The sequence below is a fragment of the Physeter macrocephalus genome, chromosome 20 (assembly GCF_002837175.3).
Source record: "Physeter macrocephalus isolate SW-GA chromosome 20, ASM283717v5, whole genome shotgun sequence".
Classification (NCBI taxonomy): domain Eukaryota; kingdom Metazoa; phylum Chordata; class Mammalia; order Artiodactyla; family Physeteridae; genus Physeter; species Physeter macrocephalus.
Window position 1 is genome coordinate 1,466,994 of NC_041233.1, and position 16,072 is coordinate 1,483,065.

The 16,072-nt window shown below is 44.9% G+C and overlaps 1 protein-coding gene across 1 annotated transcript in view; it reads left to right on the top strand.

The window, feature by feature from the left end:
• The window catches only part of URB2 (URB2 ribosome biogenesis homolog), a 112,813-nt gene extending 110,141 nt beyond the window's left edge, over nt 1-2,672 (top strand). The window contains exon 11 of the mRNA XM_028481723.2: nt 2,624-2,672. The gene's annotated coding sequence lies outside the window, so the exon portion shown is untranslated. The remainder of the gene's footprint in view (nt 1-2,623) is intronic.
• The last annotated feature ends 13,400 nt before the right edge of the window (nt 2,673-16,072 follow it).

Genomic DNA, 16,072 nt, shown 5'->3' on the forward strand with positions numbered 1-16,072 from the left:
AGCATTTAATCCATTCACATTTAAGGTAATTATCAGTATGTATGTTCCTATTACCATTTTCTTAATTGTTTTGGGTTTGTTTGTGTAGGTCCTTTTCTTCTCTTGTGTTTCCCACTTAGAGCAGTTCCTTTAGCATTTGTTGTAGAGCTGGTTTGGTGGTGCTGAATTCTCTTAGCTTTTGCTTGTCTGTAAAGCTTCTGATTTCACTGTCTAATCTGAATGAGATTCTTGTTGGGTAGAGTAATCTTGGTAGTAGGTTCTTCCCTTTCATCCTTGTAAATATGTCATGCCACTCCCTTCTGGTTTGTAGAGTTTCTGCTGAGAAATCAGCTGTTAACCTTATGGGAGTTCCCTTGTATGTTATTTGTCCTTCTTCCCTTGTTGCTTTTAATAATTTTTCTTTGTCTTTAATTTTTGTCAGTTTGAGTACTATGTGTCTCAGCATGTTTCTCCTTGGGTTTATCCTGCCTGGTACTCTGTGCACTTCCTGGACTTGGGTGGCTATTTCCTTTCCCATGTTAGGGAAGTTTTGTTACATTTACATGTAAATGTTTCATTAAAATTTTTTTTATATTGTGGTAAGATACACATAATATAAAATTTACCATTGTTAAGTGTATACTTTTTTGGCATCAAGGGCACTCACCATGTTGTGTAACTATTACCACTATCTAATTTGATAACTTTTTAATCATCCCATGCTGAAACTGTCCACATTAGAAAATAGCTCCTCATTTCCCCCTTCCCCCAGCCCCTGGCAATCACCTTTCTATCTTCCATTTCTATTAATTTGACTCCTCTGTGTACGTCATATCAGTGGAATCATACAGTATTTGTCCTTTCATGACTGGCATATTTCACTCACCATAATGTCCTCAAGTTTCATCCATGTTGTAGCAGGTGTCAGCAATTCCTTCTTTTTCATGACTGAATAATATTCCATTGTATGGATATGACACATTTTGTTTATCCATTCCTCCATTGGTGGGCACTTGGATTGCTTCCATATTTTGGCTATTGTAAAGGATGCTGCTATGAATATGTGTGTACAAATATCTGTTCAAGTTCTTGGTTTCATTTCTTTTGGTTATATATCCAGACATGGAATTGCTGAATCATGTGATAATTTTATGTTTAACTTTTTAAGGAACCACTAAATGGTTTTCCACAGTGGCTGAACCATTTTACATTTTTACCAGCAATGCATGAGGGTTCCAATTTCTCCACATCCTCACCAACACTTATTTTCCGTGTGTGTGTGTGTGTGTGTGTGTGTGTGTGTGTATGTATGTTTTTAATAGTCTCCATCCTAATGGGTGTGAAGTGGTATCTCATTGTAGTTTTGATTTGCTTCTCCCTAGTGATTAGTGACATTGATCACCTTTTCATGTGCTTATTGACCATTTGTATATCTTTGTTGGAGAAAGAGTGATTGATTCAATTCCATTGCCCTTCTTTAAATCAGCTTATTTGGTTTTTTGTTGTTGCATTGTAGAAGTTCTCTATATATGAATATTAACCCCTTCTCAAATACATGATTTGCAAATATTTACTCCTGTTCAGAGGGCTACCTTTTCACTTTGTTGATTGTGTCCTTTGATGCACAGAAGTTTTAAAATTTGGTGTAGTCCAATTTATCTATTTTTCTTTTGTTGCTCCTGTTTTTGATGTCATATCTAAGAAATCATTGCCAAATCCAATGTCATGAAGCTTTCTCTTATGTTTTCTTCTAAGAGTCTTATGGTTTTAGCCCATCATTTATGATCCATCTTGAATCAATTTTTGTATATGGTGTAAGGTTTGGGTCCTACTTCATTTGTTTGCATGTGGAGATCCAGTTTTCCCACTGTCATTTGTTGACATGACTGTCCTTTCCTCACTGAATGGTCTTGGCACCCTTATTGAAAATCATTTGGCCATATATGCTAGTGTTTATTTCTGGGCTCTCTATTCCATTCCATTGATCTATGAGTTTATCTTTATGCCAGTACCGCACCGTTTTGATTACTGTAGCTTTGTAATAAGTTTTGAAGTGTGAGACCTCCAATTTTGTTCTTATTTTTTAAGATTGTTTTGACCCTTGTGATCCCAAGTGAATTTTAGGATGGGTTTATGTATTTCTGCAAAAATTGTCATTGGAATATTGATAGTGACCACTTCGAATCTGTAGGCCACTTTAGTTAGTATTGTCATATTAACAACGTTAAGTCTTCCAATACAAGAATACTGAATATCTTTCCATCTATTTGTACCTTCTTTAATTTTTTTCAGCAACACTTTGTAGTTTTCGGCATACAAATCTTTTGCCTCCTTGCTTAAGTTTATTCCTAAGTATTTTATTTTTTTGATGCTATTAGAAATGGAATTTTTTCTGAATTTCTTTTTCTGATTGTTCATTGTTAATGTATAAGAATGAAACCGATTTTGTGCATTGATTTGTATCCTGCAACTTTGCTGAACTCATTTATGAGTTCTAACAATTGTGTGTGTGTGTAATCTTTAGAGTTTTCTGTATATAACATTTGTGGACAGAGATCATTTTAACTTCTTCCTTTCTGATTTGGATGATTTTTATTTCTTTTTCTTGTCTAATTCTTCTGGAAAAATACAATTTCCAACTTAGGTGTTATGTGGAAAGCCTTCCACGCTCTGAGGATGTCTTTGGTCTGTGACACAGCCTCCTGGGCTTTCACCACCTCCCCTCTTCATGCTCCCCGTGGACAGACTCCATCAACTCCCACCAAATGGTGCCATCACTTCCAAAGTGATTCTCCCTCCTGAACTTGACTTCCTGGAACTTTCATTCTCATCTGGATGTTAGTACAAGAGAGTGGGATTGAACCATTTCACAGAAAGCAGTAAACTGTCAAGTGTCTACTTGAGTTAGAGGAAGGATTCTGTTTACCTAAGAAGAGTTTCCCTAATAGGTGGACTTTCAGACAGCATACCACACCTTGGGCAGTGTGCAAGTTTCCTGGTTGTCTTCCAGGAAGGTTTGGTTTTGGTGTTCTCAGAAAAGCATTCTTCTTACTTCCCAAGAATATTCCCTTAGGCGTATCCCCTGCAGACCCCCAAGGTTAGAGCTTGCCTTGTTCTTGCTTTGTTCTTCAACCTATTCATGGATTGGGTGGAGAAATCCTCCCAGGGACCATCTTTCTCCACATTTGCTCCACATCTCTGAGGTCCCACCTGGGAAAAGCCCTCCTCAACTTTGGTCCCAGATCCACCTGCATGAGTCCTATAGGAGCTGGGGTGGGGAAGGGGGAGACCCTTGAGTGAAAAATTGGGACTCCAGAGGGAGGCTGGACCCTGCTATTCAGTCTCGACCAACCCCCTCTTCACTCTTAACTAAAATCTATGTGCATGTTTGGTCTTCAAAATATCTTGCCTAATTAATTTGGCCAGTTATTTACAACTTTTCAAAGCTGAGGGAACCATTTATTATTATTAACGGATATAAATATTAATATCAACCACTATTAAACAGCTATTTGGTCCAGACACAATGCTGGGCACCTTATTTCTTTTTAATATTTACATGTGTATTTGAGTTATTATCCCTATTTGACTAATGAGAAAACAGGCTTATTCAAGGTTAAGTTTCTTGCCTAAGGTCACAGTGCTAAGTACAGATGAGAATCGTGTTTGAGGGACTCCAGGTTCACACTCATCTGCTTAAATGTCCACCCTGTGTCATCTGCTCTGGTTTAAACATGAGGAGTAGGAAGCAAGAGATACAGCTGGGAGAATCGTGCCCTGAGTAATTTGCTTTTCCCTGGAGCTCTCACTAAGTTCTCAATAATCCATATTTGGGTGTTATGCAATATGAGATTTTAAATCCAATCTACCTGGATGGTTATGAAGTTAGCTACACAACTATATTTCAAAACATTTGCCTCTTACAGAAATCAATACTTTTTGTTAAACTTCACAGCATTATTAAAATGATGAATTAAATTGAGCACTGCTAAGAGCTTTGGATTTTCAGTAGGGAAAGCACTTCACAAATGCAAATCATTATGATTATCATTCCCTCCTTTGCTCCTGGCTCTCTGACTTTGGGCAAGTCATGCCGCATCTTTTTCCCTCCAGGTCTCCATCTGTAAAGGGGAGATGAGATAATGGGGGCTGCTTGCCCAGGCTGGGACCTTAAAATGAGAGGTAATAAGTGAGTACACACCTCAGAAAACCTATATTGTTATTTGATTCCATCAGGATTATATCAGTTACGCACAATGATAAGTTCCCTGCATACGGATCATGATCATTACACCTTGGACAATTCTAGGTGCACTGTTGGTACTCAGAAATACTGATAAGGCTAAAAAATAAAAAATATATAGTTAAGACACTGAATGCAGAACACAAGAACAATATATTTAAAGGGTTCAGGTTCATTGTGTGAACTTTTGTGCAAGCAAATATTAACAACAGAACCTCATATCTTTTATGACTGCAGTCTCCCAGGAAACACCATTACTATGTCTATTTTATAGAAGAAAAAACTAAGCCCCGGCTACAGGCATCTTCCCAAGGCCATGCAACCCCTTTGGAAACACTTGCCTTTGGTGTTGCCCTGTGGCAGCCTATGCTAAGTGCTAGGAATATAATGCAGATCAGAAAAAGGGAGGACACAGGCCTCTGTCCTGGGGAAGTTCACAGTCTACTGAGGAGATGGGCATTAGTTACAAACACTCAAGTAAAATGCAGAATTACAACTGTGATTGGTACCAAAGGAAGTACAAGGAGCTGGGAGAGAGTAAAATGGGGTAACTGACCTCTTCCATGAGATGAGGAGGGCTTCCTGGAGGAGGGGGGATGAAGCTGAGATAGGACGAAAGAGCAGCCTCAGTCACGGGTGGGAGAGTGGGGAGAACCTTGTATAGGCAGGGAAGGAGCAGGCATGAACACCCCAAGGTGAGAAGGGACACGCCTGGTTAGAGGGGCTGAAAGGAGCTCAGAGTGTGTGCAGTGCAGAAGGTAAGGGGCACGATGTGATGGGGAGACCCCAAGGAAAGGATCTGTTCCCCCAGGGACTGAACTCTCCAGGCCCTGTTAGGGATTTTTCCGATAATTGGAAGCTATTGTTATTAGAATAAAGATGGCTCTTAAACTGAAACCTTGCCAAATTGCATCAACATGGATAGACCTCAAGAGCATTGTGTTAAGTGAAATAAGTCACACAGAGGAAGACAAATACCATATAATCTCACTTATATGTGGAACTGAAAAAAATAAAAAACCCAAACAAAAACCGAGTTATAGATACAGAGAAAGGTTAAGTGGTTGCCAGAGGTGGGAATGGGGGTGAGGACAGAAGCAGGTGAAATGGGTGAAGAGTCAAAAGGTACAAACTTCCAGTTACGAAATAAATAAGCCCTGGGGATGTGGTGCACAGCACGGTGACTATACTTAATGATACTGTATTGTACGTTCAAAAATTGCTAAGAGGGTAGATCTTGAAAATTCTCATCACAAGAAAAAATGGTTTTTTGTAACTATGTATGGTGACCAATGTTAACTAGACTTACTGTGGTGATCATTTCACAATGTATACAGATATCAAATCATTATGTTGTACATCTGAAACTAGTATAATGTTATATGTCAATTACATGTCAATTTTTTAAAAAGGAGGCTCTTGTGTGTGTGTGTGTGTGTGTGTGTAAAATGTGATCAGATGTAGATTCTGACCAGATGACTGTGGCTACATTATCCACTGTGGAAGGAAGGTAGCCCCACTGGGTGCAGAAAGACAAGGGGAGGAGGCTTTTACAACAGTCCTAGTGAGAAATGGTTGCCACTTGGGCCGGGTGGAATACGTATGAGTGGAGAGAGGTGGGCTATTTTAACAGCTATTTAGGCAACCAACTCAGCAAGATTTGGTTGCAGGTTGAACATGCTTCCCACTGGAAGGGAGGAAGGGGTCCAAAAGCACTTTCTGATTTCTGGCATGTACAGGAGGATGACCTGAGGATGGAAACCTGAGACAGGAGGTAGATGGGCTCCAGCCGAGATATTTACAACCAGCCTCCTGTTTGCTCTCCGAAATGGAAATAACAACAGAAACAGGATAAATAGCCAGGCTTTGTCTCCTGTGGACGTTTTAACATAACAGTCACGGAGGAGCAGAGAGGGGCTGAACCCCGTTTGAGGAAAAGATCAAGAGGTCACATATTTCCCCTCCTTGGGGCAAAGGAGACACTGCACATGCGCAGAAAGGCTCCTTGGGGGTCAAAAGTCAGGGGACAATGCCAAGCCATACTGAGTCTTGCTTCCCCCAGACTCCTTTGTTTTGAGATCCGTCTGGGCTGAGAGGTGCTGCGCGCCTAAGAGGAGGGTCCTGAGACAAATTAGCCAGTGGGGGAAAAGCAAGATGATTGGCCAGAAGGAAGACAAAGACCCGGAAAACTGCGTAAAGGATTTAAACTTCCCAAAGGCACGACTCTCTCTCTGAGTTCGCCCGTGTGTCTTTCTGCAGGTAATTTGTTTTTCCCATAAAGTTTTCCCTTTTCTCTTTACCTTCTGCCTCCTTGCCTGAATTCTGTCTTGACAAGGCAGGCAAGAACTGGGGGTTTAGTCGCTGGCCTCTGTGGTCTAGCAGTTAGGACTCCTGGTCTGGGAACCAAGATCTTGCTTCCAGCTACCACTCGCTGCTGCTTGCTGCAAGCTGTCGCTTATTGCTCCGTGCATCCGAAATCAAACCCAGAAGGAGGATAGAATTTGGGGTGAAAGAACAAAGTGTAACTCTGGACATGTCATTTGAGATCACAGAGGCATTACGTGGCAGCCGGTAAACAGGATGAGCTCAGAAGAGGGGCAGGAGAGGTAAACTCATGAATCACCTGTACATTCGCGGTAACTGAAGCCCATGGCTGGACATACGGCTTTTATTTCATTCTAGTCCTATTTCCTGGCTTCAGTAGATACATTAAAAAAAATCTTTCTCTTATCTTTTCTGGGTCTTTCTTTCTTTCTTCCTTACTTCTTTCCTTCTTTCTTTTCTTTTTCTTTCTTTCTTTCTTTTTTTTTGGGGTGGGGGGTGAAGGCTTGTCTCCAGAACTTTCATGTCAACTTGCAGATGGCTTCCAGTGAAACTAACTGATCTTGTCACTGCTTAGGCTTTGGAAGGGAAAGAGGGGGGGTGGATGAATCAAAGAGAGGGAGGGAAAGGGGGAGGAGGAGAGAGAAACTGGGGGAAGACCAAGGAAAGGGAGTCTGATTCTTTCAAGGAAGGAACCTCTTCACCTTTTTTTGATCCGTCAGCCTGGGCTGCCAGCTCTTCAGCTCTGGTCACGCATGGACTTGCTTCTCCATCTAGTAACTCCCTTCCTAGCTACAGGCACCATATCCTTTAGTGTTGCTAATGATGGTCCTAGGAAAGTGTGCTCCCTGATAAGTCGACAGGTGCTTTGAGTGCCTGGGATGACTTGGCCCATGCTGGAGGCTTGATGTGCCTGGTGGAGCAGGTCCCGGGCTGAGTCAGGCAGGCAGGTGTCTGGATAAACAAGGTGACACCAAGGACCAACCCAATGGCTTGGAAGGCAGGAGGATAATGGAAGGCGGGGGAGCCTTCCCTGGAGCAAGTCAATGGGGTCAGCTGACAGACTCGCGGGACAAATGGCCCACAGAGTGGGAGAGTGGGGCAGGAAGGAAACGGTTACCGGAAGGGGAGGCGGGGCCCAGGTGGCAGTGTTGTTGGCTGGGACCAGGACTCACTGAAGAGCAGGTCTCCAAGGAGACTCGCTGTCAAGTGTGCTCACCTGACACAGACTTCCTGATCTTAGACGGGCAGGTTGTTGCTGGGCCTGGGGCTCCCTGGGGACAAGTGGTGGCATCTCCTTTAGTTCTTGATTAAAGAGAAATACATCAAAATGTTAACCTTAGTTATCTTTGAAAATGGGTAATGCTTTTTTCTAAAAAAAATAAACCTGTCATTCATGTACGCACTGCTGTATTTAAAATAGATAACCAACAGGAACCTACTGTCTAGTACAGGGAACGCTGCTCGATATTCTGTAATAAGCCAAATGGCAAAAGAATTTGAAAAAAAATAGATACATGTCTATGTTGAACTGAATCACTTTTCTGGACACCTGAAACTAACACAACATCATTAACCAACTATGCTCCAATATAAAATAAAAATTAAAAGCAAACAAATAAAAAAATTAACCTGTCATTCACCAGACCTAAAAGTATAAAAATCAGAGGCTCATATAGTATGAAAGGCTGTTGGTAACTTCATCACGTTTCAACATTTATCACAACTTCGTGTACCATCAACCTCTTACCAACTGCATTCCTCAGGTGGGAGGTTTTAAAGAACTGGCTGCCGGTGATGTTGCCTGTTGTAAGATAGTTGTGTTTAAAAGCAGAAAAAGCATTGAGATTATAGCCCTTAGCAGCAGGGTGAGAGTCATTTGCCGTGAATGGGAACTACTGCTCCTGGCTGGGCGCCGTGTTGAAAGCCCCTCTTAGGTCTCTCACCCCGATCGGGTGAAGAGCAGCTGTGCTTGAGGTGCCGAGCGCTCTGTGCTCCCACTTATCACTGTGGGGGACAGGGGACAGTCTCTGCAGTGTGACGGCAGCTGCTTGTCACAGGCCTGGGAGAAATGCACCCCCCTCCTTGCACAGATGATGAGGTCGAGGCTCTGAGAAGCCCAGGGATCCCAGGCGCGTAAAGATTTGGCTGTCAGGATTCGAGTTGGAACCCAGGTCTTCTGATCTGGAGTCCCGGGCCCTTCCATTCTATCTCCTTCTGTTCTTTTTGTTTAATTATTTATCCCGCACCTTTGTGTTTGAAAAGGATTTGAAAGGTCTCAGAGGTGAATATCGCTATCTTAAATTTAATGAACAAGAGCATCTTATTTTCTTCTTCCTTCAGGAAGGAGAACAGGGCTCCTGGGGGCAGCCACCCACCAGCATCACCCGAGTCTCTGTCTCCTGCGTTGGCTCCCCTTTCCCCGCAGCACCTTCCTGTTCCCCCTGATCTCGGGGAGAGAGCAGTGAGTGGTGGCTTGAAGCAGGATCTTCGTTCCCTGCCCAGGAATTGGAGCTGAGTAGCCTGGATGAAAACCAGGCATCCTAGCCTCCAGTCCACCAGGGGCTAGAGGCTAGAAACAAAGCTCCCCTGGCTCTTGACCCGTGTGAAAGCAAGAATGTTTCAAAGAGGCAAAAACTGTAAAATCAGGTACAAAGTTTATAATTAGAGACACAGCGCAACATGTGGGAGAGCACACGGAGAAACAGCTTGTTTATTTAAGACAGAAGCAAGGCAGAGATACACACCCGGAGAGAAAGGGTGTGGGCGTCCTCCCTAATGAGGAGAAGTGCAGTAAAGGGACGGTTAAATCACTTATTCGGAGCATTTCTTCTGGGTTTCCTCTGGCCAATCATCTTGCTTTGCCTGGCTCTGAGTCCGTATTTGGTCTAACTCAGGGTCCTCCCCTGTGGACATGTGCAATCTCTTAGCCAAGATGAATTCCAGCGCAAGGGTTTCTGGGAAGAAGAGCATATTATGGTCTAGCACCCTCACCCTCCTCTGACCCCCGAGGAGCCTTTCTGGGCATGTGCAGTTGGGGAGGTCTCCTTGACCACAAGAATGAGGAATATGTGGTCTCTTTATCTTTTACCCAGGCAGGACTCAGCTCCTCCTTGATCTTGCCATTACCTTTATCTTGGAGTACCTGTCCACAGGGCACAGGCTCCAGCTGCGCGGCCTGGGGCCCCTCTGTCTCCTGCCTCACCCCCATCACAGCCCTTACACCCCACACATTGCTGGGCCCTGAGTGCTGCTTTTACAATATCCTGTCGACTGAAAAAAAAATGCAGAACCTAAAAGTTGAGAGTTATGTTTTATTCGGTGGACTAAAGTGTGGACCTCGGCCCGGGACACAGCATCTCAGATACCTCCAGGAGACTGCTGCCCAGAGGGCAGAGAGGAAACAGGATATATAGTTTTTTATGACAGAAGAGCAGGAAGTCAGAACATCAAAAGGTTATTGTTCATTAAAGAAAACCAGACATCTCAAATTAGGGAATTTAGTGCTTTCCTATGTATGGGCAGGTGCAAGAGTCGGGGCTCACTGAAATCTTTCCTTTGATGTGCACCTCAGCTCTCTGGGCCCAGTGTCCTGGGTTTTCTCATCCAGAGTTTCCTCAGGGTGCACCCTTGGGGGGTAGCTGCAGCAGCTGACAGCTAGATCGGGGGAAGGGGGCAAATCCTGCCTTCATCCTGAGTTTCCTCAGGGCTCACCGTCTGGGCAGCTGTAATGTGGTGATGGCTTGATGGCTGCAGTATCCTTTGTTTACGGATGTGGCAGCCACATTTTAGTTCTCAGTCCCTCACTCAACTGATTAGATGGGGATTTAGGGGGAATCTTTTCTGACACAGCAGGATCAGCGTTTGATATTCTCTTCAGTTCCTTTTTTTTTTTTTAACATCTTTATTGGAGTATAATTGCTTTACAATGGTGTGTTAGTTTCTGCTGTATTACAAAGTGAATCAGCTATACATATACATATAGCCCCATATCTCCTTCCTCTTGTGTCTCCCTCCCTCCTTCCTTGGTTTCTTTAATAAGAGGAAATTTGGACACACAAAGAGACACCAGGGATGCATGGGCACAGAGGAAAGACCATGTGAAGACACATTGAGAAAGTGGCCATCTGCAAGCCAAGGAGAGAGTCTCCACAAGAGACAAAATCCTCTGACACTTTGATCTTGGGCTTCTAGCCTCCAGAACTGTGAGAAATACATTTCTAATTTTTAAGTCACCCAGTCTGCAGTATTTTGTCATGTCAGCCCTAGCAAACTAATAGAGGCCACATAGTGTTTATGTAAATATTTCAAAATTTTAAATCAAGCAAAACGACCTACTAAATAATAATATTTCATCCTCCTACCTTGACCCATATGCTTTCATAACAAACTGGAAAACCAGATTTAAATGTAGCATGATAGGACTCTTTATAGCTCTGCCTTAAATTGTAGGAATAAGGAAAGAGCAAGCCCTTGTCCCAGACCTAAGGCCCGTCTCTTTCTCTTCCCTCACCTACCTCCATCTCACGTGGCTGTATCAATTTACATTCCCACCAGCAGTACAAGTGTGTTTGCTTTTCTCCACACCCGCTCCAGCATTTATTGTTTCTAGATTTTTTGATGATGGCCATTCTGACCGGTGTGAGATGATAAAGGCATTAAAACCCACCCACATTTAATTTTTGTCGTGGGGAGGAGGGCAACAGACCATCCAGGGATGCACCACTGCATGTGCCCTGTGTGTCAGAGACCACAGCCTTGGGAAGCCCCCCTCTGGCTCTTCCCCTCCTCCTCTTTGGGTCACTGCTTTTAAAATTTTGCTCCCTTCATGTTTCTTTTTCTTCTCTTTCTCTTTTTCTCTCCTAATGACAGGCTTAATTCTCAGTCACATCACATAATTTAAAATCAAATCTTTAAAATTTTAACATTCTACATTTCAGTCCAGTCCAAGCCAGAATACAGGTTTAAGTGAAATAAGACCTGTCCCTACCAAGATGGCCTCTGTCCTTTCCATTAATGATCAGCCTTTTCTTCTTAAAAACGCTTTACAAGTAACTTCCACCACGCTTTTGGCAGGTAAGCATTGCCATCCTTGTTTGCAGATGGGGAAAAATAAGCCAGAGCTTATACAAGGCAACATGGAGCAGAATATCTGCTGAGAATAGATCACAGAATCCCCTGGCTCCTCCTGTTGTGTCTCAGACAGTGGAGGAGGTTTCCTGCGTGGGAGCCCCACATGGACGTGTCTGCGTTACTGCCCACCGGGCAGCCAGTCGGGGCTGCATTTCCTCAAACCCCGTTGCAGGAAACAACACCTTTTTGTGGTTAAAAGGTAAGCAGTGAAAACCAGTTCTACATGCATGTGTTTAGGAGATTCTGGGCCTGATGCAGTTAAATAGGTCTCCTTCCTACGGATTCTCAGTCTTAACCGGAAGGGACCCACCGAGAGTCTGCCTAGGGAGGGGTACAGAACTCTGCCTCTCTCCACAGGGCACCTCCCACCCACCCCACCGTCCACTTAGCGTCTCCAGAATGTTCTGTGTAACAAGGTTTAGAGGAATGTTTATCTATTGATACGTCTCTTCTCAAAATCAATGGTTTCCTAACATCACCAGTAGAGAAAATGGGTATTTAAAAACTCTTAGCCCGGGACTTCCCTGGTGGCACAGTGGTTAAGAATCCGCCTGCCAATGCAGGGGACACGGGTTTGATCCCTGGTCTGGGAAGATCCCACATGCCACGGAGCAACTAAGCCCGTGCACCACAACTACTGAGCCTGTGCACTGGAGCCTGCGAGCTGCAACTACTGAGGCCCACATGCCTGGAGCCTGTGCTCTGCAGCAGGAGAGGCCATGGTGGTGGGGGGCCCACGCACCGCAGCGAAGAGTGGCCCCTGCTCGCCGCAACTAGAGAAAGCCCGTGCGCAGCAACAAAGACCCAATGCAGCCAAAAATTTTAAAAAAGGAAAACCAAAAGACTCTTAGCCTTGGGGAAAGGGGACAAAGTTTTGATGTAGCCATGCCCAGTGAGGAATGCAGGTGGGGAGGGGCACATTCTCCTCTGTCCTGAAATAGCTCCTAGCTCTTCTTCCCCTATATGTGGATAAAGAGGAGGGAACTAAGGAGAGTGGGCCAGCTCAGCAGAGGCCGCTGCTGCAGGCTGGCGTGTCTGACCCTGGGCTTGAGGATCCCTGAGCACGTCTGGTTCTTGGGCATCACCCGTGGAGATTGGGAAGGAACAGGCCCCAGGACCCCCTTGGTCCTCCAACACCATCCGGTGACCTGGCCCATGGCTGTTTGCTATGGTAACTCAAGAAGGCCCCCACCAACAGCGCATTAGCCAAAGTGATGGTGGTTAAGAGACAGAGATCCAAGTTCCAGGGCTCAGAGGACAGCTGTGGTCTGTCAGCGTGCATCCATTGGGAGCAACTGGCCTCTCTTTAAAGGAAGCTCTAATTCAGGCCTCAGAGGGACCAGCCACTGCTCTGACCGTCCTGCCTCGGTCCTGCAATGCCTACCTCACAGCAAGTCCTTCCTGTGGCGGAAACTGGAATATCCTGCCATGCTTAGCACTGAATTTCTGAGTTTCTCAAACTAGGGTCCACATACCCCGAGGAGCGGGTGTGTGCAAAGTCACAGGACAAACATGTAGGAATTTTACCTGTAAATTATAGAAAGGTATTTTTATATGAAACCAAACCTATTATGACTTATCACGAAAAACTTGAGTTTTTAAGATTAAATATGAGACTTCAGTGGAATCTTGTGGGCCTTCTAAAATGGGAATAGGAGTTGGCTATCTATTTACTCTCAGATAAAAAAGTTTGGAATTTTTATATCTAGTCCAATACCCATTTTATAACTGAAGAAACTGAGGCCAGAAAGATTAAATATCTTGGCCTGACCCCCCAGCTTGGATGAAAATGTTAGTTCCTACCCAGTATTCATTCCCAGCCCCTTACCCACCCCACCCCCACTCTTGTTTTTTTGTTTTTTTTTTGCGGTACGCAGGCCTCTCACTGCTGTGGCCTCTCCCGGTGCGGAGCACAGGCTCCGGACGCGCAGGCTCAGCGGCCATGGCCCACGGGCCCAGCCGCTCCCCGGCACGTGGGACCTTCCCGGACCGGGGCACGAACCCGTGTCCCCTGCATCGGCAGGCGGATTCTCAACCACTGCGTCACCAGGGAAGCCCCCACCCCCACTCTTTACTGCATAACCGGAGTTATGTTCAGGGCAGTGATGTGCTCAGCTGAAAATACTTGCCTTCTCAGAAATCCTCGCATTTAGAAACAGCCACTCAACACAGTTCTGTCCAGTGGCCCAGACCAGGGCCCCTCACTTCCCATAGGGCTTATGGGGGTTTTTACACCTAGAGAAACATCAGGAAGCACTATGCTCTCCCTTAGGCCCCCTTTGTATATCCTCATTTACTCTGAGCTGTGAATATTTTTAACCCTGTAAATATGGCCAGCTCTTTTTTTTATTCTTCTGAGAGTAACTATTTCATCAATTTTCAGTCCCCCTCCCTGTAGGATGAGTCTCGGTGAGTGGTTTCCAGACTCAGGCTCCAATGGACCAAATAAAAATGTTTCTTTAGTAAAAAAAAAAAAAAAAAAAAAAAAGTTTTTTTTTGAGGGTTTCTGTAAATATTTGCTTTTCTGACTTGGATGTCTCCCCTTCTCTTTTTCTTCTTCTTTCATATTTCTTTTTTTTTTTTTTTGAGGTACTCGGGCCTCTCACTGTCGTGGCCTCTCCCGTTGCAGAGCACAAGCTCCAGACGCGCAGGCTCAGCGGCCATGGCTCACGGGCCCAGCCGCTCCGCGGCATGTGGGATCCTCCCGGACCGGGGCACGAACCCGCGTCCCCTGCATCGGCAGGCGGACTCTCAACCACTGCACCACCAGGGAAGCCCCTAAAATTTATTTTTTATTGAAGTATAGCTGACTTACAATGTTGTGTTAATCTCTGCTGTACAGCAAAGTGGCTCAATTATACACATATATACATTCCTTTTCACATTCGTCTCCATTATGGTTTATCACAGGATATTGAATATAGTTCCCTGTGCTCTACAGTAGGACCTTGTTGTTTATCCATTCTATAGATACTAGTTTGCAACTGCTAACCCCAAACTCCCAATCCATTCCTCTCCCACCCCCTCCCCCTTGGCAACCACAAATCTGTTCTCTAATGTTAGGTCCATGTTGAAACAAAGTAAACTAATCCTCTCTCTCTCTTTTCCATTCTTCCCCGGGCGGGGTCTCTGCTCCCAGGGGAAGTCTGGCCCTTGAGCTACATCCTTCCCTTCTTCCTCCGATTGCCAGTGAGGTCACTGAGGAAGGGGAGGAGAGGGAAGATGAGGAGGAGGAAAAGGAGGGGAAAGAGAAGCAAACCAAGCACCGTCCACAGCCACCAAATGAGCGGGCCAGGCTGCCATGCTGCACAGCTCCTGGGACCGCCATTGTCATTGTGGTGAACATGGATGGAGCCCCCTGGAGGTGTGCAGTGACAGCCGCGTGCTCTGGGTAGCCCTGAGGTTAATAACATTGGAACAAAGGGCATTCTTTCCTGGCAAAGGGCTACCTTCCACAGACACCCACCAAATTGCCTTGCTTTTCCTCCTTCCATGAAGACTTCATCATGGACCTACATCTGGAGACAGCACCCTCAGAAGCGACAGAGTTCCTTCCTGTTCAGACATTTAGGATCTATGAGAACTTGAGAGATGAACTCTCAAGGGAGTTTGGAGATCTGACTGCCTGATACTCAGGCCCCAGGAAGGGGCCGAGGCTCCTTGTGCTTGGTGTAACAATTGCCTTGTGTGGCTCTCAACCTACAGGCAGAAATGCTGTCAGCTGGGAATGCCTGAGGGACTTGCCTGGGACTGTGCGACCCACACTGAGCCTGCAGACATTTCCAGAGCCAAGGTTGTGGCTGGACTGGCCCTTGTGGTTCTTAGTATAATTGCACGACATACCTCAGCAACCATCAGGCAACTTCGAGGATCAAGATCTATTATTCACAGGTCTTGGAAGGTACACGGCACAGTCAGAGCATGATTTCTCATAAGCAGTTATCGGGGGCACTTGCCAGTGGGGAACTTGATAAGTTATTTTTCTGGGCCTTCTTGTTTGAGAAAATGAGGGAACTGTACTAGCTGATCTCTAAGGAGATCATTTTGAAATTCACTGTGGCCTTTCCCAGCTACACCAGTCAGAATGGCCATCATCAAAAAATCCACAAACAGTAAGTACTGGAGAGGGTGTGGAGAAAAGGGAACCCTCCCGCACTGTTGGTGGGAATGTAAATTGATACAGCCACTATGGAGAACAGTATGGAGGTTCCTTAAAAAACTAAAAATAGAACTACCATACGACCCAGCAATCCCACTACTGGGCATATACCCTGAGAAAACCATAATTCAAAAAGAGTCATGTACCAAAATGTTCATTGCAGCTCTATTTACAATAGCCAGGACATGGAAGAACCTAAGTGTCCATCGACAGATGAATGGATAAAGAAGATGTGG